General features: G+C 52.3%; 1 long non-coding RNA gene across 2 annotated transcripts; it reads right to left on the bottom strand.

Moving 5' to 3' along the window:
- Positions 1-2,310: 2,310 nt before the first annotated feature.
- LOC136482769 (uncharacterized) lies at positions 2,311-5,998 on the bottom strand. 2 transcript variants are annotated; one of them, XR_010765198.1, is made up of 4 exons: positions 5,622-5,998; positions 5,215-5,494; positions 3,626-4,867; positions 2,311-2,586 (listed from the first exon to the last, which is right to left on the bottom strand). It is a non-coding gene; the product is annotated as an uncharacterized lncRNA (long non-coding RNA). The 2 variants fall into 2 exon arrangements; XR_010765197.1 differs by having other exon boundaries at positions 3,626-5,494.
- Between the last annotated feature and the right edge of the window lie 21,551 nt (positions 5,999-27,549).

Raw genomic sequence — 27,549 nt, 5'->3', positions numbered from 1 at the left:
CGCGAGAAAGCAAGAGGAGCGGGGCAGGCCCAGAGCAGGAGAGGGAGCAGCGTGGGCGAAGCCAGCGTGCGGATGGAGCTGGGCTGGCGGGATTGGGCCAACAGGCTGAATAGAGGGAGAGGAAAATGAAATTTCTCCTTTTTTCTAATTTTCTAACCCAATTTTGAAATGCAAATTCAAATCAATTTGAAGTTTGATTTCAAATCACACAATTCAAAAATAATATGCAACAGCATGAATGCATAGACATGTATGTAGACCTATATTTGTTTTTAATTTTTAACAAACTTATTATTTTTCTAAATTTAAATGCTCACAAAAATGCATTGTTAAATCATTTTCTCCTATTTTAAAATTATGCAAATTTTAGGGTGTTACAATTCTACCCCCTTAAAATGAATCTCGTCCCCGAGATTCGGACGATGCTTACTCAAAAAGCTGCAGGTATGTTTTCCTCAAATACTCCTCTTTCCCATATAGCCTCATCTTTTGTATACCGATTCCACTGAACCTTACACATCTTTATAACTCGCCTCCTTGTAACTCTTTCTACCGTCTCCAAAATCCTTACCGAAAATTTCCTCATAGGTGAGATCTTCCTTAACTGTAAGCTCCTCTAATGGTACTTGCTCCTCGGGTACACGCAAACACTTCTTTAGTTGCGACACATGGAATACATCATGTACACCTGACAAACTCTCAGGTAATTCCAACTGATAAGCTACTTCACCAAGTCTCTCTATAATCTTGAAAGGCCCAATATACCTAGGAGCTAACTTTCTTTTTATATTAAACCTTCTCACACTTCTCATGGTTGACACCCTTAGGTAAACATAATCCCCTATTTTAAAAACTAATTCTCTCCTCTGAGTATCAGCATAACTCTTCTATCGAGACTGTGCCACTCTCAAGTTATCTCTAATAATCCTTACTTGCTCTTCTGCGTCTCTTAAAACATCCGGTCCGAACACTTGAGTTTCTCCCGTCTGATTCCAAAACAACGGGGTTCTACACTTTCATCCATACAAAGCTTCAAAAGGTATCATATTGAGACTCTTTTGATAACTGTTATTATACGAGAACTCTGCATAAGGAAAACTCTTGTCCCAACTTGTACCGTACTGCAATGCACAAGCTCTCAACATGTCCTCTAATATCTGATTAATCCTCTCAGTTTGTCCATCTGTCTGAGGGTGATACGATGTACTGAAATTCAACTTTGTTCCCAATGAACTATGTGCTTGCTGCAAAAAATGTGACGTAAATTGAGTACCCCGATCAGACATAATTTTCATGGGAACTCCATGTAGACACACTATCTTCTTCACATATAATTGGGCTAACCTCGGTCCATTATATGTAGTCTTGACCAGTATAAAGTGAGCAACTTTAGTTAACCGATCTACTATCACCCATATTGAATCATAACCTCTCTGAGTGCCTGGTAACCCCACAATGAAATCCATACCAACTTCTTCCCACTTCCACTCAGGTATCTTTATTGGTTGTAATAATCATGTAGGTCTTTAATGTTTAGCTTTGACTCTCAGACATATATCACATAAAGCAACATATTCAGCCATATCCTTCTTAAGTCCGTACCACAAATACTTCTCTTTCAGATCCAAATACATCTTGGTACTCCCAGAGTGAATAGAGTAAGCAGACTCATGAGCCTCACGTAGAATTGCATCCCGTATAGCCTTAATCTCAGGTACACAGTCTTTTCTCAAACCATAGAGTTCCATTATCATTCATACGGAATCCTAGTGCCTTACCAATCACTATGTTCTCCGCTATCTCTTTCAACTTCGCATCCTGGCCCTTACGTATTTCTTGCTCTAGTGTGGGTTCTATCACCAACTCGACTGCATTAGTGACAAAGCCCAAGTTCAGTTGCTCAAATTCCGCACACAACTCACTTGACATAGCTGCTACTTGCACCTCCCACTATACCACAACCAATCTATAGTGACTCTAAATTGGTCGCTATAAGCCGTTATAGCAACCAATCATCGGTCGTTATAATATTATAGCGACCGATGTATAAGTCAGTGTAAGCGGCGCCGTTATAAGTCTATAGTGACCGACAGGGTTTATAGCGAACGATAGTTAGACACAAATATTTATACCGATCGATGATCTGTAACATGTTTTAGCGACCAATGATTTGAGGATATCAAACTTTTTGGCAACCGATAATCTGTCTCTATGAACTGGCACAATTATATATTTAATTTCACATTATACCATATAATTTTAGGCTTGTTTAACATCGATACAAGTTCACAGTACACATCAACCACATAATTGTATAAACAGATCTCATATATTCATTGAAATCAATATTTGTACAATTGTACTTTGGATAAATTCTATAAGGCACCTACCACACAGGCACACAACCCATGAACTTCTAAAGAGTTCACTATACAGAACACCAAGTACCCTAGCAATCCATAAACTACATGCTAGGAACACACCTGAGCACTCCACACCTTTTAGACCATCTTCCATGAGAACTCTAAATAGCTTGTCAACACCATCAAGCATGCTGCTTTACTAGCACCTCCCAGAACTACATGCCTGAAATCCACATGCAATCCAATATAAGTATTCTGGTATTCAGCTAGGATCCAATAAGTAGACAGGTGCAGGTGCAGTAAGAAAAGTATTTATTTACTTTTCTTATATTAAAGCCAACACACCACAGATTGAAGAACAGACTAGTGCCATCTGAATATTAATTCTTGAACGCCAACCATGAAGCCAAAAAAATTCTCGCTCAGCAAAGTGATGCAGATCTGAAGAACAATAATTCTAGGGCAAATAATATATCTCACCATATTCAGTTGAGGAGATGGCTCTAGTCTACCCCATTTTAATTATGCACACAACTGATCCAAAAGGCTATTATCATGAAACAATTTTAATGAAAAATCCAAAATATGGATACTTTTTCCATCTAAATGAATCAAAGATTAGAGACATGACACTGTCAACCTCGGTCTAACAGAGTCCCAAATTGGCAAGTAGCATTCACATCAGCAAGCATAAAAATGGATAGGTGCACATTCTGACAATGCACCATGTCAACCTGTGTACATTGCAGTAAATAAAGTAGCAGGAAGTAAGCACATCCTAAATTAAAGTACATAAAATAGCTTTGGTCTTTTGGTCTTTGCATAAAGGGTAAAGACTAACTTCTTTGACAAATCAGCTGACAGAAAAGGCCTGTCATATTCCAGTTCATGATCAGCAAAACCTCCTTTCACACCTTACAATTGTCTATTTGATTATGAGAGAGATGAAGTTATAGCCATGTAATTCATTCGCCTCGGTGAATGGCAATGGTTTCAATAGGAATGACCACCACTTGATGTTCTCATCAATGGGGGACGACCACCATTTGGTTTTCTCATAGAATTCATTTCAGAGCATAAGGCACACCAAGCACAACACTACACTTATTAAAGTCAAAATTTGAAACAGGTGGTGGATTCAGAAATGGAGTAAAGACTTGTATCTGTGAATTGAAAATAATATGATAGTGCAAAAAAATTTGGATGTTTTCTAAAAGAATGTAGGATGGTTGACGAGTGATAGCAGCTGGCAAAACAGATACCTGATTTGTAAATGCAAGAGAGTTTTGTTGCCAATTTGACGAGGATTGTGGTTGTTCTAGAGCATAAACCTCGTTCATCCATCAGGTGTGCAATGGGGCGACAATGCTCTATTGTTGATGATCTGTTACTATTTCCTCTTCATCCTTCTTAAGTCTTCCGTCTTCCTATGATATCTGTGCCATAATACATCTCATATGATAATTTAGCTAAGATACAATCAATATAATCACACTACCTGAGATCATGTGAAGATAAAAAAGAACTGATAAGAGTAGCTAACTGTCATATGTTTGACACAGAAGCTTCTTGCCGTACACAATACAGGTTGTATATGAAGTTTATCATTAGCTACTCTTAGCCCCACAGACCCTTTGTAACTGATGCTAATACCTCCAATTTAAAAAAGATACTATCATCAGCAGCATTACCTGAACTCAATGGGACAATGTGTTCATGAGAATCCCTTAAAAAATTAAACACCTAAGAAAGTTTACTTCACAGTTCTATGAATCAGTTAAGACCTGAAATTCATATGTTCCATCAAGGCATTTTCTCAGGCACTCAGTGTGAAGCCAACATTTCCAAATTCGATCAAGGCACTTCAGTTGTTGAGATAAAGTATACAATAGTGACAAAATGAAATATGGTCTGACTTCACACAAAAACACATGCAGCCACACAGGTTCACTGCATCTACATGATGCTGAAAGGTGTCTGAATTCAGTACACCCTTAAGCCTGAAAATTATATGCATATTTCTGCATGATGGTATCATTACCGTTGAATTTGTGATTTACATCATGATTTTAATGGTTTAGCAATGGGATCAAAGCTGAGGGTTTTTTAAAGAAAAGAAAAGTATACTTTATTATTTTGGAATGACTTAAATTTGGACCCTACCTAACCATCATCAAACACAAATATCATCTATTCAGAAACACATATCTATATTTGAAGCAGATAGATAGGAGCAAATTAAGTGACCACAGCTACTGACAACTTGGTTCCATAGAATTCAGCAATTCCTTCTTTCGAATATCCAAATAACCACAGCTCCCAATCACTCAGTTACTGTATTTTATACACCAACATAACCTTCTACAATTTCCTAAAAATAAAATCCCATTCTACTTTGTGCTTTATTTATTATAAGTTATGTTGACCTTGCAGTTTTCGCATAACAGGGATGCAGCATAGAAGGAATCCTTGTGTTCAGTAGTATCATACAAAGGATTGAGTCCCTGAAAATACAAAACATTCATTGAGGTCATACAAGTTAACTAACAATTTTTTGTTTTCAGGAAAAACCATTTTCTCACGCTTAGTTACCTATGTGACTCCAATTAGAAAGTCATAAGTATAATGAGGATTGAGATTATGAAATAGAAAAATAGCATAAGTAACATTTTACAAGTACATAAATTTGCAAAGTCCAATAAACAAGAATACTTTAGATTTCTGTTTAACAGAAAAATGTAAAATTAGGAACCCAGAAACAAAATACCTCTGCTGCTCGGCATCTAGATCAATTCTAGCAGCAGCAACTAGCCATCAAAAAAAAAAGAAAACTGCACGGGGAAGACCATACCAGATGTGCATCCACTGTGGAAGGAACCTTTGCACTGCGCTTTGCCTCTGGTCAGCCACCGCCCGTGCCAACCATGTTGAAGGCTGCAGCTGCACCAACAACTGGAGGGCAGAGAGGGAAAAGCAGAGAGTCCTTCAGATCCAGGAGGCCAGGGCGTTGCTTGAGTCCAAGCTTGCACACAGCACCATCGAGGACACCATGGGCTAGTGGATCAAGGCTACCGTCGCCCGCGCTGCAGAGGAGTCCGCCACTGCTCGCCCTGCAGAGAAGGCCCTCGTCGCTGCGGCAGAAGAGGGGGGCAGAGCTGGGGGTGAGGTGAGGATACGGTGCGACAGATCTGAGTTTGGGACATGGAAAGGAGAGAGAAGTGAAGGGGAAGAGTGCATTGATGGATCTCAGCTCGTCACCTATTTGTTGGTCGCGGCTGGCCCTAGACCTCAAGCATGGTGGTCTCGAGCGCGGCCCCGAGGTGGCTGCCACCCAGCGGCGGCCTCCTCGCGTGCCCCTCCAGTGGCTCCGAGCAGCGCACCCTGCACGCGGCCCCAAGCAGCGGCCCTATCGAGCACGCAGCGTGGACGGCGACCCAGACGACCGCGGCGGTGGGGACGACGACCGCGGTAGGGACGGTGGTCCCGGCGAGCTCACGCCGGTGGTGGAGAAGAACACCCGAGGCAACGACGAGCGGCATCTGGGTTGCTGAGTCTGTGAGGTGAGAGAGCGTGTGTGGCGGCGCTGCTGGGTTGGGTGGGCCACGGGTGGGTGCCGGAGATAGGGTTTGGTTTTTTTACGGATGCACCTGGTGTGTTACACTCCGACCTGTGGCCATGTAATTTTCTACGAGCGCGAGTGGGCTGGGCTGGACACGCCAAAAATAAAAATAGGCTATAGCGATCGATAGTTTGACTCTAATAAGTGTTTTTATCGACCGATCATCTGAAGTAAACAGCTAAATATATATAGCAACCGATGTATCGTCGATACTAGTAAAAATAGCGACCGATGATCTGTTAGAAATTTATAGCGACCGATTATTGGACGTTAATATTACGTTTTAACTACCGTTGTCCGACACTATAGATTGGTTGTTGTATGATGTCCTTGGCGTAACTCTTCCTGCTAAGAGCATCGGCAACGATGTTCGCCTTTATAGGATGATTGTGTACCTCCAGATCATAATCTTTTACCAACTCTAACCATCGATGTTGTCTCATATTCAGATCTATCTAGGTGAATATGTACTTCAAACTCTTGTGATAAGTGTAGATATCACTCTTATGCCCAATAAGATAATGTCTTCATATTTTCAAAGCATGTACCACTGCTGCTAACTCTAAATCATGAGTAGGATAGTTTAGCTCATGCTTTCTCAACTATCGGGATGCATAGGCCACTACTCTTTCTTCTTCCATAAGAACACATCCGAGACCTTGACGAGATGCATCACAATAGATAGAAAAGTGTCGGTGTTTTGGACCGGCGAGCCCTCAACCAACTAGTAAATTTGTACTGCATGTTCCCAATCTCGGATGGTGATGCAAAGAGACACAAAATTATACTGGTTCGGGTAATGGGTACCCTACGTCCAGTTTGAGAGTTCGATCTTATATTCCTTGCACCGAAATACTCGTAGTAGGGGGTTACAAGCAGGGCGAGAGAGGGGGCTTAGTCCCAGGTCTCTTTGTGGTGCGGTGTGGATTGCTTGAGATGTTGATCTCAAGCCGTGGGGGAGCTCGGGTGTTCGTTCGTGCGCTTTTGCATGAGTTAGTTGCGTGAGCCTAGGTCTAATCGCTAGTGTCCCATCCCTCGAAACGGCCATGGTCCCTCCCTTTTATAGTTGAAGAGGGGACAAGGGTGATACATGCGCTAGTTACATGGCGTCGTGTGAACGAAGGCGGCATGTCCGAGCCCTGTAGCCTGTTGCTGTGGTGGCGTGGTCGACGGAGTGGTCCTGTCCTTGAAGTAATGGGGCGACGTGCCGGTCACATCCGTTCCTGTGCGTCGTGGGGGCTCTAGTGTTTGCTTGAAGTGGTGCGTGGCGGTCGACGCGAAGGTCACCGTGTGATGACTGCGTGAGAAGCCGAGGCTCAGTGGGTGCCGAGGGCGAGCCATCGTGGGAGGCTCGGGAGACGTGTATCTCGAGGTTGCTGAGACCCTGAAGTAGATTGCCACGGCTCGGAGGGAGCTGTTGGGCTTGTATGCTGATTCCGAGGCTATGGTGACCCGGACTTGACTCCCCATGCCGTGTTGTTCCTGGGGCAGGGATTAGGTGGCACAGTGTAGTTCAGGCGCTGATCGTGGGCACAGTACCAGTGCACAGTGGCCGGTAACCCCTACCCCGTCCTATCCTAGACGGTATGGCGTTGATGCGATTTCTTGTCCCGTCGGCCACTCCGTGGTGTCGAGCCGTCGTCCGGCTGAGATTGCGGGAGTGGTTGACGCATTAATGGGACGTGACGCGCTGTCGGGAAGACTGGTCGAGGCAGGAACGATGGGTTATTGCCGAGCCGGCCTCGAGCGATACGGAGAATCTGTGTCTGAGGCCTTATGCGCGGGGCCTCGGGCGAGACGGAGAATCGGTTCCCCGTCGAGGCCTCGCGTGAGGCGGAGATTTGACAGGCCGTCGAGACCTCCCGTGCGAGGCCAAAGGCAAGGCGAAGAGCCAGTGGGCTCGGACGGGGTGAGGTGTTTAAGTGGTTCTTTCGATATACGCTTGGGGTACCCCGTTTTATGGTACCCGACAGTAGCCCCCGAGCCTTAGGGAGAGCGTGAGCGCTCTCCTTGAGGTTTTGACGAGGCTCGACTGGTGGTAGCTCCTAGCGGGACGATGTTTTGTACTTCGAGGCCTCGGTGGGTGCGCGCGAGCGCACCCACCAGGTGTAGCCCCCGAGGCCCTAGGGGAGTGGATTCATTCCTCCAGGGTCTTTTTCTCACATTGAGCGAGAGATTTTATCGCATTTGACGAGCCCACAAGTGCGAGTTCGGGTCGCGGGGTTTCGGCAAGGTCACAGGAAGAGCCCCCGAGCCTCTACACAAAGCGAGAGGGCGATCAGGAGCTCCTTTGACTTTTTGTACGACCCTCGCGCATCCTTTTCGCTTGGAAGGAGGGTGGAATATGCCAGGCTACCCTCGGTGGGCGCGAGCGGTGACACATCCGGTGAGCTGTTATCGGGTACTCCGAGTGGAGGCCCGTGCCCCGTTCGTTAGGGGTCAGCTAGCGGTCCAGAAACACACTCCAAGAGTACCAGAGGGTTTCTCTAGTGGGTGCTGGGGCCGTTCGCTAGGCCCCGGTGGCTCGGTGCCTCCCTACGGTGGGATCCCATTTTGAGACCTCCCTGCCGGTCTCGGACATGACTTAGGACGTTCCGAGCGATCGTTTGCTCGGGTCTTGGCCATACGCGGGCTCGCCCATAGTCATTCCTGACTTTGTTGCCTTGGGGCGACTGTCAAAACCCTCGGGGGCCCAGCCTTCGAACCCCTGGACCGTAACAGGCTCGATGCTCTTTTATCGTGTTTTTCCAAGTTTTCGAGTGCGGGCTTTGGTCGTTTGTCTTTGTCTTGGGTGCAGGAGGAGCCCCCGAGCCTCCACACGGAGCGAGAGGGCGGTCAGGGTCCCCCTGACTTTTTTGTTCGACCCTCACACATCCTTTTCGCTCGGACGGAGGGGTTGTTTGTCGAGCCCACTCGGGTGCGAGCCTGGGTCGCTGGGTCTCAGCAAGGTTGCAGGAAGAGCCCCCTAGCCTCTGCATGGAGCGAGAGGGCCGTCAGGAGTTCCCCTGGCTTTTTGTACGCCCCTCGCGCGTGAGGGTTTGTTTGCCGAGGCCCCCTCAGGTGCGAGCCTAGGTTGTGGGGTCTCGGCATATCTGCAGGAAGAGCCCCCTAGCCTCTGCACGGAGCGAGAGGGCCGTTAGGAGTTCCCCTGGCTTTTTGTATGACCCTCGCGCTTTCTTTTCGCTTGGAAGGAGGGGTTGTTTTGCCGAGCCCCCTCGAGTGTGAGCCAGGGTCACTGGGTCTCGGCAAGGTTGCAGGAAGAGCCCCTTAGCCTCTGCACGAAGCAAGAGGGCCATCAGGGGTTCCCCTTGCTTTTTGTACGACCCTCTTCCTTTTCGCTCGGAAGGAGGGGTGGAATGTGCCAGGCTACCCTCGGTGGGCATGAGCGGTGGCACTTTCGGTGAGCTGTTATCGGGTAAGTCCGAGTGGGGGCCTATGCCCCATTCGCTGGGGGTCGGCTAGTGGTCCAGAGATGCACTCCAAGAGTACCAGAGGGTTTCTCTAGTGGGTGCCAGGGCCGTTCGCTGGGCCCCGGTGGCTCGGTGCCTCCCTACGGTGGGATCCCATTCGGAGACCTCCCTGCTGGTCTCGGACATGACTTTGGGCGTCCCAAGCGTTTCGCTTGCTTGGGTCTCGGCCCCGTATGGGCTCGCCCGCAGTTGTCCCTGACTCTGTTGCCCTGGGGCGGCTGTCGAAACCCCTAGGGGCCCAGCCTTCGAACCCCTGGACCGTAATGGGCTTGGTGCCTCGTTCCTTTGTCTGAAAGGAATAGGGTGGGCGGATATCTCCCCCATCGGCTCGACAACAGCTGGCGCGCCTTTTGAGGCGATTTTCTTGGGGAGGCGGAACGACGCCTGCCGCTGCAGCGGTTGGACACGACGTGGTGTCAGTGGATGGGACGTAACTGTTCCCACGATTAACGAGAAAAAGGCGGGCACGTGGGTGGTAAAATCGGATCGGGATTAACCACGCCGGATCTGGGGGAAACTTCCCCGATTTCATTGCCCATCCATTTTGCCTTCACCCTGCATAAATATGCAATGAGCCTCACCCCTCCCCTCCTTACCTTGCCTGCATTAGCTCTGCCCCCATTGAGCCGTCGCTAGAGCAGCGAGCATTGGGAAGAAGAAGGGAGAAGGGCGAGCCAGAGAGAGAGACAGACTCACCGCCGCATTCGAACCCTCCAACGCACTCATGGCCGGCGACATCGTTGTCATCGAGGCAAACCCTTGGGATCCATCCGACGTCATCGTGGAGATGCTTCAGTCACTCGTCGATGGCGGACTCCTTCGTCTGGTTACTGACCCCAACAGGCCGGAGTGGATCGCTCTATCAGGCGAGCCGGAGCCGAGGCCTCGCGATGGTTACATCGTGAGCTTCGTGTCCTTTCACAAGCGCGGCCTCGGCCTCCCAGCGGATTGGTTCATGCGGGCGCTCCCGCATTACTATGGCATGGAGCTCCACAACTTCAACCCCAATTCCATTGCGTAGGCGGCCATCTTCGTCACTGTCTGCGAGGGGTATTTGGGGATTGCTCCCCATTGGGAGTTGTGGCTCCATCTCTTCCGGGCGGGGCATACCACCAAGCCGACGGGTACGTCGGGCATGAGGAAGGCGGTGAGGGCCGGCGGCTGCACTTTCCAAGTGCGCTAGGACCGCCAGCACCTCTACATCCCGGCCCAGCTCGCGTCAACCAATCATCGATGGTACACGAGCTGGTTCTATCTCCGCAACGACGACGGCGGACTTCCCCCCTACACTGGGCGGATTGTGGGGAGCTTCCCGGAGAGGTGGAAGTATGGCATCCCGAGGGAGGATCAGCCCAAGCTACAGCCGCTCCTGGAGGGGCTGGAGAGGCTGCGGGACCGCGGCCTTACTGTGGCTGTGGTCATGGCCGCCTTCCACCATCGGAGGGTGCTGCCGCTGATGGCTTGGCGGCGGCGCCTGTTCGAGATGAGGCCAGATGAGCCGATCGCGGGCATCCGGATGTCTGCCTCCGCCCTCTCCGACGAGGAAATTCTTCGCCGGGTGAGGGTGACGGTGGATGCGAAGCTGAGGAGCGGTGGTCTGACCACCCTCACGATGCGTCCGTCGCGGGGGTTCCTCTCGCTGGTAAGTCATGCGCCGCTGCAGCCCCCGAGCCCTCTCCGTTTCTCATTATTTCTCGTTCCCTTATCCGCGTTCGCCGTTCTTGCAGGGGATGAGGGACGTGCGAGCCTCCCCGCCGCCCGTTCCCAAGGACACGAGGCGGCGGGCGATCAACCGGGCGCACGCCGAGGCGTAGAAAAAGCAGAAGGACGCCAAGGTGGCGAAGTGCACGAAGAAGATCCTTGCGCGCGAGGAACTAGACAAGCGCCGTCGGTAGTAAAGGAAGGACGGTCTCTCGTTGGAGGAGTCCCCTTCGCCGTCGCTATCGACGGATGCCTCGGATAGAGATGATGAGGGCGAGATGGGGCGGGTCCCCTGGACCATCTCCCTGACATCGGGGAGACGGTGCCTGGGGCGTCGGCAAGTAGCCCGGCGCTCCCAGGAGGAGGAGGAGGAGCTGTCCCGGGGTCGGCAATCGCCCACCCCGGGGCCGAGGCTGACATGCCCAAGGCGCGGGCGCTGGGCAAGCGTGCCGTCAGCCCAGTGGGCTCGATGGCAGCAGTGGAGCAGGTGGTGGCAGGGGCGACGCAACTGCCCCCGCAGAGGACCGAGGGGGCGCTAGGGTCTATCGAGGACCGGCCGGCGCCGGCGGGTACAGAGGCCGTGCCTCTGCCACCGCCACCGCCATTGCAGACGAGGGTTGCCGTGCCGAAGCGGTTGCAGCCTCGCTCGAGGTAAGCGTATTTTTGGCAGAGCCGCAATGCTTTTTCGTTCGTTCTTCGGTCTCGTGCTGACCCTGCAAGTGTTTTGTCCTTAGTCGGAAGCGACTTGCGGAGGTGCCTACCTTGGCGCCCTTAAGGCGCTCAAGGTGAACCCCGGCTCCACCGCCCACTGGGTGGCGGAGGCGCAAGCCGCCATACAGCGTGGCGCGGTGTCGGTGAGGGCCGACCTTAGACCCGAATGAGCCGGCAACCCAAGGAGGGGCTGCCGAGGCGACCCCGACACAGACGGTGGAGGGAGCGCCTCCGCCCTGCTAGGGTGAGGCTCATGAGTCGGATGGGGCCGAGGTGCCCTCAGTTGCCGAGGCCTCCAAGGTCGAGGCACCTAGGGTCACTGAGGCCGAGGCGATGGAGGCCGGGGCGCCCGAGACTGCCGAGGCCGCAGCGGCGGGGGTCGGAGTCTTCGCGACCACCGAGGCCATGATGGCGGAGGCCAGAGCCCCCGAGACCACCGAGGCCAATGTGACGGTGGTGAGGCCATCGGCCCAGGAAGTGGAGATGAAGGCAGCAGAGCCCTCGTGGCACCCTTGGTGCAAGGCCCACCAGTCGTTGCGGGAGAGGGCCTGGGAGGTCGAGGTCCATCTGATCTCCTCCGACGATACTTCCCAGGTGCAGGAGGTGGTCGACGCCGAGGTGGCCGGTGCCATGGAACAGCCGGTTCTGACCCTGGGCGAGGGAAGCTCGGCCCTCGTGCTGGGTACGACCCGAGCCCCGTGGGTGGGATCACCCGCGTGTCCTGTGGCAGAGCCAGGACTATCCTGAGGGGGGAGCCTCTGTTCGCCCTCAAGGACGTGGTCGAGGGCAGGCGTTGGGACACCTTCGAACAATACCATGAGCTGGCAGAGCGGTCACTAGGGACGGCGCTGTTCGTGGTGGCCGACGATCTGCCCGGAGTCGCCTAGGTTCGTGCTTTCTTTTCTCGTGCGGTGTTGTCTTTTTCCGAGTTTTCTTGTAGTGAATGACCCCTGTTCTGCTTCCGCAGGAGCTCAAGACCCGGTCCCTTGGGAAGTCGGTCTTTCTCCGACGGGAGAGGGACGTCTGGGACCAACTCCAGCGGCAAAAGGGCCTGCTTGCGGGCGCCAACGAGCTTCTAGCGGCACAGAGCGCGGAGGTGGAGGACCTTCATCTTCGTTGTGCCGATGCGAAGGTTGAGGCAGGCCACGGCCCAGGAGCTGGTCACCCCTTTGGCGGCGTGGGTCAAGGAGTTGGAGGAGGAGCTGACCTGCGTCGCCAGTGATCGGGATGCCTTCAGGTCCTGGGCTGAAGAAGCGACGGCCTCGGGCAAGGTCCTTGCTAGGCAGCTAGGGGCGGAGCAGAGTGCGCACCAGCTGACGAAAGGCACCTTGGATGAGGCCCTTATGGTGGTTGAGGCCTCCTGGACCGAGGCTGTGGTCTGGAGGGGAAAGGCCGAGGGTGAGTCCTATTCCCCTCGTTTTATTCGCTTTTCTTGTGTTCGCCTCCTAACTTCCTGGTGTAATGCAGAGCTGGGAGAGAGGCTTCCAGGGAAGTCGAGGCTTCTTGGGTCGAGGCTCAGCGCCTGAAGGAAAAGGCCGAGGCCCAGCGCTGTGGGAGAGAAAGCCGAGGCCTCTCGGGTCGAGGCCCGACGCTGGGAGCAGAAGGCTAGGGGTGAGTCCCGCAGGCTTCTGTACCTTTTTGGCTTGTTTTTCTTTGTGCTCAACCCCACTCCGTTTCCTTTGGCGCAGAGTTGGAGGCGGAGGTCACCCGGGCAGCCGAGGCTTCCATCGCGGTGCAGGCGGTGCTCAAGACCGAGATCGGGGAGCACGATGTGCTGAAAGGTGCCGCCCGTACCCCCTGCGAGGCTCTGGAGGTCGAGGGGGTTCAGTCAGGCAGCTCCCTTGGGAGCCGTCTGATTGCATTGAGCAGCCAAGTGCGCGAGCGGCTCCGAGGAGCGTTGCATACGGGCGTCAAGCGCGCGCTGGCCGTCATCGCCTCGCACTACATCGGTGTTGACCTCCAAGCCATCAGCGATGGCTACGTCCTGCCCGATGATGACGAGGAGGCTGACGAGGCGGTCGCGAAAGCTGATAGAGGCGATGGAGGGCCCCGGCACGGCGCTGGCCAAGCTATTCGAAGAGGAGGTGGTCCCTCCCCCACCGTCTGCCGATGCTGGAGGCCCTGAGCCTTGACCTAGGCCCTAGAGGCCATGTAAATAGAATAGGGATTAACTTTGTATCGTAACGCTTGTGGCCGTCGAGGCCTCTTTTTAAAGTACTCGTGTTTCTTAATCGTTTTTCCTGTATTTCCGAGCCTCTGCCCTCTGTTGTCTCTGATCAGATTTCTTTTGCAAAAAACCTCCTTGGAACCTAAGCCGCCCCTTAGGCGAAAGGTGGTGAGGGAGTGCCATAGCCCGGGGGCGTAGGCCGTCTCGCGACTCTACCGGCCTTCTGTCCCTGGAACAGACTTTTCGGTCCTTGGGTTTTTTACAACCGATTCGTCAGAGCGTGCTAGAGAGTTTGGCGTAGGAATTTTTTCAAAAAACGACTTAAAAAATGGTGCGTGGGACTTAGGGGGGAGTCCCCCATCTAGCCCCCGAGGGAGGCTCGGTTCTGCAGAGGCAGAGCCGAGTCTCCCTTACAGTGTTATCGTATTGCCGAGACCCGCGATGGGCTCGGGGGGGTTTCTCGAAAAATTAGAACAACTAAAGAACGCTTCTCAATTGTATTCCGAGAAACAATATATACAATGCTTGGAAATTTAAGGGTAAAAGCGACGTAGCTGTTCTATGTTCCAAGCGTTGGTGAGGATTTCGCCCTTCTCGTTGGCTAGCTTGTAGGTCCCGGGCTTCAGCACTTGGGCGACGATGTACGGTCCTTCCCATGGTGGGGTCAGCTTGTGGCGGCCCTTGTTGCTCTGTGTCAGCCTCAACACCAGGTCGCCTACCTTAAGTCTCGGCTTCGAATGCGCCTGGGCCTGATAGCGCCATAGGGCTTGCTGGTACTTGGCCGAATGCAGCAGCGCGACGTCTCGGGCTTCCTCCAGTTGGTCGAGGGCGTCCTCACGGGTGGTGCGGTTGCTTTGCTCGTTGTAGGCCTGTAGCCTCGGGGAACCATATTCCAAGTCAGTGGGGAGGATAGCCTCGGCTCCATAGACTAGGAAGAAAGGTGTAAACCCCGTGGCTCGGCTTGGTGTGTTCCTCAGGCTCCAGATGACCGACGGGAGTTCGGCGAGCCATTTCTTGCCAAACTTCTTCAACCGGTTGTAAATTCTTGGCTTGAGGCCTTGTAGGATCATGCCGTTGGCACGTTCTACTTGGCCGTTTGTCCTTGGGTGTCCTACGGCCGACCAGGCCACACGGATGTGGTGGTCGTCGCAGAATGTCAAGAATTTTTTGCCGGTGAACTGTGTCCCGTTGTCGGTGATGATGGTGTTCGGGACCCGAACCTAGTGGATAATGTCAGTGAAGAATAGCACTGCTTGCTCGGATTTGATTTGATTGATCGGACGAGCCTCGATCCATTTGGAGAACTTATCGATTGCTACCAGTAGATGGGTGTAGCCCCCGGGGGCCTTCTGTAGAGGCCCGACCATGTCGAGCCCCCACACAGCAAACGGCCATGTAATGGGGATGGTTTGGAGGGCCAGGGCCAGGAGGTGCGTCTGCCGAGCATAGTACTGGCATCCCTCGTAGGAGCAGTACTAACTTGGTGGCGTCGGCAACCGCCGTCGGCCAGTAGAACCCTTGGCGGAAGGCATTTCCGACGAGCGTCGAGGCAGCCGCATGGTGCCCGCAGGCCCCTACGTGCAAGTCCCAAAGTAGGGCTTGGCCTGCCTCGGTGGTGATGCATCGTTGGAGGACACCAGAGGGACTTCGCCTGTACAATTCAGCCATTGCAGAGGACGTAAGTTTTGGCTTGTCGCGCAAGCCATCGGGCTTTGGTCCTATCACTAGGAAGCTCTCCCTGAGCGAGCCAATCAAGGAACGGGACTCGCCAGTCCATGTCCTAGGTCGGTCTGGGGAGGCCCGGTGTCGACTTCCATGACCTCAGGCTCGGCCGAAGGAGTCTCGGCAGCAGAGGGGGCGACGAGCCCCGCGGTGGGTTCGGCCAGTAGGGCCCTCTTCCGCTGCCGAGGCATAGTCAATGGAAGGCTTGTGGAGGTCCCTGGCAAAGATGTTCGGGGGGACCGGAGCCCATGTCGAGGCCATCTTTGCCAGTTCGTCCGCGGCCTCGTTGTATTTCCGCGCGATGTGGTTGAGTTCGAGACCATCGAACTTGTCTTCTAGGCGACGTACCAACTTGTAGTACGCCTCCATTTTGGGGTCGAGGCAGTTTGACTCCTTCATGACTTGATCAACGACGAGCTGCGAGTCGCCCCGGATGTCGAGACGCCGTACTCCAAGTTCGTTGGCGATCTGCAAGCCGTTGACGAGGGCTTCGTACTCGGCTACGTTGTTGGAGGCGGCGAAGTGGAGCCGAACCATGTAGCGCATATGTACTCCGAGGGGCGAGATGAAGAGCAGACCCATGCCTGCCCCGGTCTTCATCAGGGACCCGTCGAAGTACATGGTCCAGCACTCCGTCTGAATTTGAGCAGGTGGCAGTTGGGTGTCGGTCCACTCAGCCACAAAATCGGCCAAGACCTGGGATTTTATTGCTTTTCGAGGCGCAAAGGTCAGGGCTTCCCCCATGAGTTCGATGGCCCACTTGGCTATCCTACCCGAGGCCTCCCGGTTATGGATTATCTCTCCTAGGGGGAAAGACGATACCACAGTCACCGGGTGGGACTCGAAGTAGTGGCGCAGCTTGCGTCGAGCCAAGACTACGGCGTAGATCAGCTTTTGGATGTGGGGGTAGCGTGTTTTGGTCTCGGAGAGCACTTCGCTGATGAAGTAAATAGGTCGTTGGACGGGCAGAGCGTGCCCTTCTTCCTGCCTCTCCACTACCACGGCCGCGCTGACTACTTGGGTCGTTGCGGTGACATAGAGTAAGAGGGCCTCGTCCCTAGGCCGGCGGTACCAGGACGGGAGGATTGGTGAGCAGCGCTTTGAGCTTGGCGAGGGCCTCTTCGGCCTCGGGGTCCAAGAAAAGCGTTCGGATTTTCTCAAGAGGCGGTACAGAGGTAAGCCTTTTTCGCCAAGGCGCGAGATGAAGCGGCTCAGGGCCGCAAGGCATCCCATGACCCTCTGCACTCCCTTGAGGTCTCGGATTGGTCCCATGCTGGTCACGGCCGAGACCTTCTCTGGGTTGGCCTCGATGCCGCGTTCTGAGACTATGAATCCCAAGAGCATGCCTCGGGGGACCCCGAACACACACTTCTCGGGGTTGAGCTTGATGCCCTTCTCTCTAAGGCATTTGAAGGCTATCTTCAGGTCGTCGACTGAGATCCCCGGCCTTTCTGGACTTGACCACGATGTCGTCCACATAGGCCTCGATGGTTCACCCAATATGGTCGCCAAAGACCTAGGGTCATGCACCGCTGGTATGTGGCCCCTGCGTTTCTGAGGCCGAAAGGCATAGTCACATAGCAGTACATGCCGAATGGAGTGATGAAAGAAGTCACGAGCTGGTCGGACTCTTTCATCTTGATTTGATGGTAACCAGAATACGCATCAAGGAAAGACAGGGTCTCGCACCCCGCAGTGGAGTCAACGATTTGATCGATTCGAGGTAATGGGAAGGGGACTTTTGGACAGGCTTTATTCAAACCGGTGTAGTCTACACACATCCTCCATTTCCCATTTTTCTTCTTAACTAACACAGGGTTAGCCAACCACTCTGGATGGGATACTTCCTTGATGAACCCGGCCGCCAAGAGTTTCTGCACCTCCTCGCCGATGGTCCTACGCTTTTCCTCGTCGAATCGGCGTAGGCGTTGCTTCACCGGTCTGGAGCCGGCCCGGATGTCCAAGGCGTGCTCGGCGACCTCCCTCGGTATGCCCGGCATGTCTGAGGGACTCCATGCGAACATATCGGCATTCGCTCGGAGAAAGTCGACGAGCACGACTTCCTATTTGATGTCGAGGGTGGCGCTGATCCTCAGCGCCCGATCGATCGGGGCAGGCGGGGTCAACTGGGACGAGCTTGATGGCCTCCGCGGGCTCGAACTGTCCCGGCGCGACGCTTGGAGTCAGGCGCCTCGCCACCGAGCCAGTCGAGGTTGGCGATGAGGGTCTCGGCCTCCACGAGAGCCTCGGCGTACTCGATGCACTCGACGTCAGCAGTCGTATGCATGTTCGTACGTGGACTCAATCATGATGACACCGTTGGGACCCGGCATCTTGAGCTTGAGGTAGGTGTAGTTGGGGACTGCCATGAACTTGGCGTAGCATGGTCGCCCCAGGATGGCGTGGTAGGTTCCCCTGAATCGACCACCTCGAAGGTAAGGACCTCCTTGCGGTAGTTGGAGGGGGTGCCGAAGCAAATAGGGAAGGTCGATGCGTCCGAGGGGTCACGTGCGTTTCCCCGGCACGATGCCATGGAAAGGCACGGCGTCACCCCTGAAGCCACGACCGGTCGATCTCCAGGAGCTCCAGGGTGCTGGCAGTAGAGGATGTTGAGGCCGCTGCCTCCGTCCATCAACACCTTGGTGAGTCGGGTGTTGCCAACGATTGGGTCGACAACGAGTGGGTACTGCCCGGGATTCGGGACATGGTTGGGATGGTCATCTCGATCAAAGGTGATCGCCTCCCGAGACCAGTCGAGGTATCGGGGAGTGGCCACCTTGACCGAGAAGACCTCTCGGCGTTCCCTCTTTCGCTGGCATGCCGTAAGGCACGCCGAGGGTCCGCCAAAGATCATGAAGGCATTGTGCACCTCGGGGAACCCGTCGTCCTTGTCATCGTCCCGGTTGCCGGCGCCTTTCTGCTTGGCGTCGTCGTCGGGGAGCCCGAGCCTGGCGTAGTAACGCCGGAGCATGGAGCAATCCTCGAGGGCGTGCTTTACCTGGGCCCTGGTGGTAAGGGCAGGGTTTCCTAAGCATGTCGTCGAAGAGCCTGGGGCCCTTGGGGCCTCGGGATTCTTGCGCTCTGCGGCCACGACCAGATCGGCTCGAGGACCTCCTGCTTCCCCTGGCGACCCTTTTTCTTTTTCTTGGGGAGGTGGGGAGCGAGGCCTCGGGGGCCTCGTCCCTCCGCTTCCCTTTGGCGTCATTGTCGGGGAAGATGGCCCCAACAGCCTCTTCGCCCGAAGGCAAAGTTGGTGGCGATGTCGAGGAGCGCGGCGGCCGAGCGCGGCATGTTCGGCCTAACTCTCGGACCAAGTCTCGGCAGGTGGTGCCAGAGAGGAAAGCCTAGACGATTTTCGAGTCACCGACGCTGGGCAACTCAGTGCACTGTTTGGAGAAGCGCCGGATGAAGTCTTGGAGAGACTCGTCTGTTTCTGGCGACAGCTCTTAAGGTCCCAGGAGTTTCCAGGGCGCACGTATGTGCCCTGGAAATTCCTCGACGAAGATCCTAACCAAGTCGCGCCAGTCGTGGATTCTGTGAGGGAGGAAGGTGCTCGAGCCAGGCTCGCGCCGAGTCTGACAAGAGCAAGGGGAGGTTGCGGATGATGAGCAGGTCATCGTCCGCGCCACCTAGCTGACAAGCCAGGCGGTAATCGGCAAGCCAAAGTTTCGGGATTGGTCTCGCCGCTATACTTCGTGAGGTTGGCTGGTTGCCGAAACCGGGCCGAGGAAATGAGCAGCGCGGATGGCTCTGCTGAAGACTCGAGGGCCAGGCGGTTCAGGAGAAGGACTGCGGTCCTCCTCACTGTCATAACGGCCACCTCGGTGCAGGATGGTAGCCCCGGGCGGGCCCCTCATTGTCGTGGCATCGTCGCCTGCTGACCACCTCATGGTCTCCCTGCGCCTCGCGTTGGTTGCCGAGGCTGGTCGAGCAGCAAGGGGACCCTGTGGGCTATCGGTGCCCTGAGCGGGCTCGGGACATACCGAGGCCTCCCTATTCTACCGAGGCGGTGCCATGGGAGGTCCGAGGCGCCCCCGCACGTCGAGAGGCGGAACTCTTGGCTTGCTGCACCGCGGCGGTCTCGAGGAGATCCCGGAGCTCGCCGTGGACCCGTCGCCCCTCCGTGGTGGAGGGCTTGGGCATCGTGCAGACTAGCATCGCCGCCACAACGTTCTGGCTAGCGCAATTGAAGATTGGGGGTTGCTCACTTCCTTCGTCATCGTTGATGCGGTGGTGCACGTCACGGGCCTTCTGTCAGGCTCCTCCGCCCTCACCGCGACCTCGCTACTCCTGCTCGAGAGTGTCTTGAAGCTGCTACAGGAGGAGTTGGTCTTGTTCGACCTTGTCCTGGAGCTCACGGAGCTGTTCCAGGTCTAGGCGTTGAGGTCGTGCCGGGGCGAGGTTCTCATTCCGCGCTGCCGGCAGGACAACACGCGGAGGTGTGGCGGCGCCTGCACCCGGGCGAAGCGGGGAACGGCTACCTGCCCCCTTGTCCTCCTCGCCCATCCTCGGCATCCCGAGCCCAATGTGGAAGCACTCGCGAGTGGGGTCGTAAGCACCTTCGTCGTCGGAGTCGGAGTAGCCGAAGCAGTAGTCGCTTGCGGCCAAGAAGCGGCGCATGGTTTTAGGGCCATGGAGTTCGAAGAAATCCACTCCGGCCCATGCCACTCGTCCTCCTTCGAGGAGTCGGCGGGGTGTGGGTCGACGCGGTGGTGTCGAAGTCGAGGGCGAAGCGCTGGCGGTGTCCGGAGGGATCCGCGTGAGCGGAAGCGTAGGCGTAAGCGTAGGAGGCGGTGGGCATTTCTCAACCCAAAGGGTATGGGGATGTGCCATCGTCGGGCTCTGCTCCGCCGGAGTTGGCTCCTTAGGGAGTGGTGGAGCGGAGCTTGATGATGGGGCGTCATCGTGCGCCACCAGCATTTTTCCCTTGTCCAGGCTCAGCTAGACAGGTCCCCAACCAGGGACCTTGTGCCAACAGCTGGGCATGGGATATCGGCGGGGCATGGCCGTCGCCTTGGGTTTGCGCAGTGTCGTGGTGGTACTACCCGTGTCGCGCTTGGCGAGCACGACGAGAGCGGCCGCCCAGGCGCCGCCTGCGCCTAGGCTGCCGGTGCGTGGCGTCGTCATCGGTCAGGTGGGGCTCGGGGTGTGAGGAGCACCATGTCGTACTCAGATCCTAGAGACATGAACTCTAGGCTCCTGAACCAGATCACCGTGCTGGGACGTAGTGGTCGTACGGGGTCTGCCATCCGGAACTTGTTGGGATGACGAAGCTGACACGCAGAGGCCCCTACCTGGCGCGCCAACTGTCGATGTTTTGGACCGGTGAGCCCTCAACCAACTAGTAATTTATACTGTGTGTTCCCAATCACGGATGGTGATGCAAAGAGACACAAGTTTATACTGGTTCGGGTAATGGGTACCCTACGTCGAGTTTGAGAGTTCGATCTTGTATTCCTTGCACCGAAATGCTCGTAGTAGGGGGTTACAAGTAGGGCGAGAGAGGGGGCTTAGTCCCAGGTCTATTCGTGGTGCGGCGTGGATTGCTTGAGATGTTGATCTCAAGCCGTGGGGGAGCTCGGGTGTTTGTTCGTGCATTTTTGCGTGAGCCTAGGTCTAATCGCCCATGTCCCATCCCTTGAAACGGCCCTGGTCCTTCCCTTTTATAGTTGAAGAGGGGACAAGGGTGATACATGCGCTAGTTACATGGTGTCGTGCGAACGGAGGCGGCATGTCCGAGCCCTATAGCATGTTGCTGTGGCAGCGTGGTCGACGGAGTGGTCCTGTCCTTGAAGTACTGGGGCGACGTGCCAGTCACATCCGTTCATGTGCATCGTGGGGGCTCCAGTGTTTGCTTGAAGTGGGGCGTGGTGGTCGACGCGCCGGTCACCGTGTGCTGACTGCGTGAGAAGCCAAGGCTCAGCGGGTGCCGAGGCCGAGCCATCGTGGGAGGCTCGGCATACGTGTATCTCGAGGTTGCTGAGACCCTAAAATAGATTGCCGCGGCTCGGAGGGAGCGGTTGGGCTTGTATGCTGATTTCGAGGCTATGGTGACCCGGACTTGACTCCCCATGCCGCGTTGTTCCTGGGGTAGGGATTAGGTGGCACAGTGTAGTTCAGGCGCTGATCGTGGGCACAGTACCAGTGCACAGTGGCCGGTAACCCCTACCCCATCCTGTCCTGGACGGTATGGCATTGATGCAATTTCTTGTCCCATCGGCCACTCCGCGGTGTCGAGCCGTCGTCCGGCTGAGATTGCGGGAGTGGTTGACGCATTAATGGGACGTGACGCGCTGTCGGGAAGACTGGTCGAGGCAGGAACGGTGGGTTATTGCCGAGCCGGCCTCGAGCGATACGAAGAATCTGTGTCCGAGGCCTTATGCGCGGGGCCTCGGGCGAGACGGAGAATCGGTTCCCTATCGAGGCCTCCCGTGTGAGGCCTCGCGCGAGGCGGAGATTTGGCAGGCCGTCGAGACCTCCCGTGCGAGGCCAAAGGCGAGGCGGAGAGCCGGTGGGCTTGGACAGGGCCGATGGTTAACCAATGGCTTACCTTCTGGCTTTGTTTTTTATGGGGTTTAAGTGGTTCTTTTGATATACGCTCGGGGTACCCCGTTTTATGGTACCCGACAAAAAGCTCTTGCTCAAATCTGGCAAAACCAACACTAGGGCGGTAGTCAATCTTTTCTTCAATTACTCAAAGTTACCCTAACACTCCTCGAACCACACAAACTGAGCATTTTTCTCTGACAAAGCTGTCATAGGCTTGGCAAGTTTTGAGAAACCTTCTATGAACCTTCTATAATATCTAGGCAATCCCAAGAAACTACGAATCTCTCCCACATTAGTTAGTAGTTTCCAATTCAACACATCTCTCACCTTACTGCGATCTAGTGCTATTCCACTGTTAGAGACAACATGGCCTAGGAAAGAAACTTCCTTCAACCAATACTCAAACTTGCTTCGCTTAGCATACAACTTGTATTCTCTGAACTTTTGCAAGACCAACCTTAGATGTTCAGCATGCTCTTCTTCTGTTTTTTAGAATACCAATATATCATCGATAAATACCACCACAAACTTATCCAAAAACTTCATGAACACCTTATTCATCAAGTACATAAAGTATGCAGGTGCATTGATCAAACCAAAGGACATAACGGTGAACTCATACAAACCATACCTCATAGTAAAAGCTATCTTGGGTATGTCAGTCACACGAATCTTCAACTGATGATAACCAGAACGAAGATCAATCTTAGAGAAAACACAAGCACCTCTCAACTGATCAAACAAGTCATCAATTCTAGGCAACGGATACTTGTTCTTGATAGTAACCTCATTTAGTCACCGATAATCAACACACATCCTCTGGGTACCATCCTTCTTGTCAACAAATATAACTGGTGCTCCCCAAGGTGACGAACTAGGATGAATAAAACCTTTCTCCTGTAACTCCTTTATTTGTTTCTTAAGTTCCTCTAGTTCATTAACCCCCATTTTATATGGACGCTTAGCTATAGTGGTGCAGTTACAGGTAATAATTCAATAATAAACTCAATGTCATGGTCAGGAGGCATATCTGGCAAGTCATCGGGGAACACATCCAGAAATTCATCCACTACTGGGTCCTCCTTGTTGACGTGATCATCAAGCTAGTTCACTATAGCTGTCGGCTGCTTCTGTACTACAACATCGACACTGATCATATCACCATTCTGTGTGGTCACAACAACTACTGAATCACGGCTTGTTGTTGCATCATCCAATCCATACCCAGAATCACATCAATACCAGAGGTTCTCAACACAATGGGGCTCACTTTGAACTCTACCCCCCTTAAAGATAGACTAGCCGGGAGACAACGATAAGAAGCTTGCATACTACCTCCTGGTGAGTTTACTAGTATAGGATCTTTCATGGCACATAAGGGTATGCTATGTGTTCTAACAGATGCTTGTGATATAAAAGAATGCGAAGCTCCAGAATAAAAAAGAACGGTGGCGGGAGTTGAGTTGATATCAAACGTACCGAGCATGACTTCTGGTTCTACAAGCATCGTCTCTGTAGACACATGATTCACCTTTCCTGTGTTGGGTGCTGGCTTCTGATAACTATTCTACTTCTGTGGAGTTTGCTGGTTTGGCTTCTCAGGGCAATTATAAGATAGGTGACCCTCTTTACCATAGCGGAAACACTTATTGGGAGTGCTAGGGGCACTGGTCTTCATGGTAGTGTTGTTAGGCGCTCCCTGTCATGGTGTCTGCTGACCACTCTGCTGCTGGGGACATTGGTTGCCATTCTACTGCTGATACAGTGCACGTTGCTGGTTCAGGTTGCGCTGAGGGTACTAACCACAATTCCCCGGACTGGGGGGGGGGTCCCTGGTACCTCTACTGGAAGCCTTGCTAAGGGTTGGTGCATGGACAGGTATTGCTTTCGGAGGCCTGTCCCTGAAGCCTCCTCTTCTTGGCCTCCATAGACTCAGACAAGCCACGAGGCGGGTAGTAGCCTCTGGTGCTAATGCGAGCGGTCTTATTGGTACGAGACATCTACGGAATTAGATTTAGCTAGATTAGAAGCAATAATTTTCACAATAGAGTGAGGCAAAAGAAGCATAAAATTTAGCAAATAACAAGTGTGAGATGGGAAGCATGAAGTGAGTGAAGCAAAAGAGGCTAAAATGACCATTACTAACTAGGCTTGCATCCTACAATCAACACGACTCTGATACCAATTTATCACAACCGATTTTAAGGATAAAATGGGATGCATAATCTTATGTGCGTCCAGAGATCAGTCACACACATAAGCCAACAAATTATAAATAGTATCATCATAAGTGTTTATTACATCACGAATAATAAGACATAGTCTTCACATGAATATAGTGGAAGTATAAAGAAAAATCTCTCGCGGAAGCTCAATTTCACAAAGACGTCGACTGGTTGACCACAAGTCTAGTAATCCTCAGGAAAGTCATAATTACCATAGCCATCTGTTACCTATCTGGGATTTTTATCCAAATAATGAAAATAAACAAGCATAAGTACGTGTCGTACTCAACAAGTGTAACATGGGGTTCATGCGGCTCAAAAGGCTTGACATAGGTTTAACAGCGTTCAGCTTTTAGTTGTCACAGTTTTAGCATAAGAGTAGCAACAAGTTGTTTCAATCCCAAAGTAAAACACATGATCAATGTAAACATGAATAATGAATAACATAAACAGATATTTCTTAGTGATTATCTATTCCATAAGTGTTTCAAGGCCGCTCGTGACCGTGAGTACGACTGATATACTAGTTTTACACTCTATAGAGGTTGTGCACTTTCACTGTGAGTCGTAATTTACCCTTTCACCTGAGGCAGCCAACCTCTTGACCCACTACCAAGGAAGGTCGGCAGGGTTCACAATGAAGCCTTTCAAAGGTTTTTCTAACAAGTTAGGGCCGCTAGATTCACTCGGCAAATAGATGTAGAGCCCCCCTTCCCGATGGCACATTGACGCGCAGCCTATACTCACGGGACAGAGGCCGCACTATACCCAATTTGTCAAGCCATTCTTACGCCAATAAAGGTAACCACTAACAGGCTAGAAAAGGTCCTCATACCGAGCTAAAGTCAGAGACATGTAGCCCTCACAGCTGTACTATAACTCCTGGATGATCACTTATAGATAATTCCTTAGGGAGAGGAATCTAGAGCATTTAGAAAGAAGCTAAACACTTCAGTCCCCTATTTCCATGTTGCTAAAAAGTCATGTTTTAACGTTTATTGCATATACCATTAGTCAAGTTATAAGATCATGGTTTAATTGAGCACTAGCAAAGCTACCCAATGCATATCCCATAGGAGACAAGGTATAAGTTCAATTCTAGGGAATCCCTATCAAGGTGACACATGCAACATGAATTGAACATATTAAAGTTGATAGGAAACAAGGATAATCCCATGCTATACTTGCCCCGGACAAAGTGCTCCTGCTGATCCTGCTCGTTAAAGTAGTACTATTGATCACCCACGAATTGCTCACCGTCTATACTCGATATTCACAGCAACATACAAGCATCTAGAAGCACTCATGCATAGCAAACAAAAGCTATAGATTATAATAGTACACCAATCGACATAAAATCAAGTTGAAAAGTTTGTAAAATGAATCTACATCTCACTGCGAACACACAGATGCGTAGATCACAAAAATCGGAGCTAAAATGAAGAAGTTATGAATTAAACAAGATTTCCTTTAGTAAAATAATAGATTAAATCTAACCTTGAATTTTAAAAGTTGAAAACATACATAACAGTAGTATGAACATATAGATTATATAATTATGAACCTAACGCAAGTTGAACAGATCAAATCGGAGTTAAAACGAAGATTTTATGGGCAAAACAAGATTAGTGGAAAACTGTAAATAGATGAAAATGTATTTTGCATCTAAACCGAAAAAACTATGCTTTTAAAAGAAGAAGGCGTATTCTAGATTTGCACATTGGACTGCGGGTTCCATAACTAAAAATCCAAGGAACTCTTTAGCATAAATACAGGGACGGCGGGTTGAAATCCAAATAATTGTAGGTGCCTTTTTGCAAAAACGACAGGCGAAGGGGTATCGGGCTCTGTCGGGCGTTGGGTCTGACTTGGAAGGCTAAGATAAAAGAGAAGGAGATGGGTCCCCGGAGTGGCGCTATGCGTGGCTATGCCATGGCCGGAATCGGCCCGACCTCGCCGGAGTCCGTTGAACCAGTGACTTCGGTCACCGTTGGACACAAGAAAGGCAGTGGAAGCAAGAGGAGAACGAGGCGAACACGATGGAGGGGACTAGGGTGGCGGCGACAGCTCAGGGGTGACGCGGTGCTAGATGGGGTGGCTTGAGCTCGCCGGAGATCAACGGTGGCATAGATACAAGCATAGAAGGTAAGGGAGAGAGCATGAGGGACACCTACAGGTTACTCACCTTCTCACGGAGCTCGGAGATGTGGTCGAGGCGGCAGAAGAGCAGCGGCGATGGAGAGCAATGTAGCGGCGACGCTTCTAGGGTTTCAGTGGCACGGTGAGCTCAAGCGAGGGTGGTGGCTTGTGACGCTAGGGTCAAGTGAGGGCGGCGCAACATAGGGGCGCTATTTATGGGTGGCTTCGATGTGCGGGTCATGCCAGGGTGCAGCGTAGAGGAGGCGGTCTTGGCGGTGATGGCAGTGTCCTACTCGGACACGAGTTGTTGGAGGGTAACGTGGCTGACCAGTGAACCCGAGCTGTCAGCGACATAGGAGGCGCAGGCCACGATGTCAGTGAGAGAGAAGGCGAAAGGAGGGGCGCGACGCGGCGTACGGGCTGTCGACCTGCCTTGCTGGGTCATGCGAGTAAGCAAGGGGAGCGGGGCGCCCCAAGAGCAGGAGAGGGAGCAGCACGGGCGGGACTAGGCCAACGGGCCGAATAGAGGGAGAGGGAAAATGAAATTTCTCCTTTTTTCTAATTTTCCAACCCAATTTTGAAATGCAAATTCAAATCAATTTGAAGTTTGATTTCAAATCACAGAATTCAAAAATAATATGCAACAACATGAATGCATAGACATGTATGTAGACCTATATTTGATTTTAATTTTAACAAAGTTATTATTTTTCTAAATTTAAATGCTCACAAAAATGCAAAGTTAAATCATTTTCTCCTATTTTAAAATTATGGAAATTTTAGGGTGTTACAGCCATGAAGTCTACTAATGCTTGCAACTTGATGGTTGTTCTTGGAACGTAATGGATCTCAAACTGAGATAACTCTGTTGCCCATTTTCCTA

This window comes from Miscanthus floridulus, chromosome 9, assembly GCF_019320115.1.
Source record: "Miscanthus floridulus cultivar M001 chromosome 9, ASM1932011v1, whole genome shotgun sequence".
Lineage (NCBI taxonomy): Eukaryota > Viridiplantae > Streptophyta > Magnoliopsida > Poales > Poaceae > Miscanthus > Miscanthus floridulus.
This window is presented reverse-complemented; position numbering and strand designations above follow the sequence as displayed.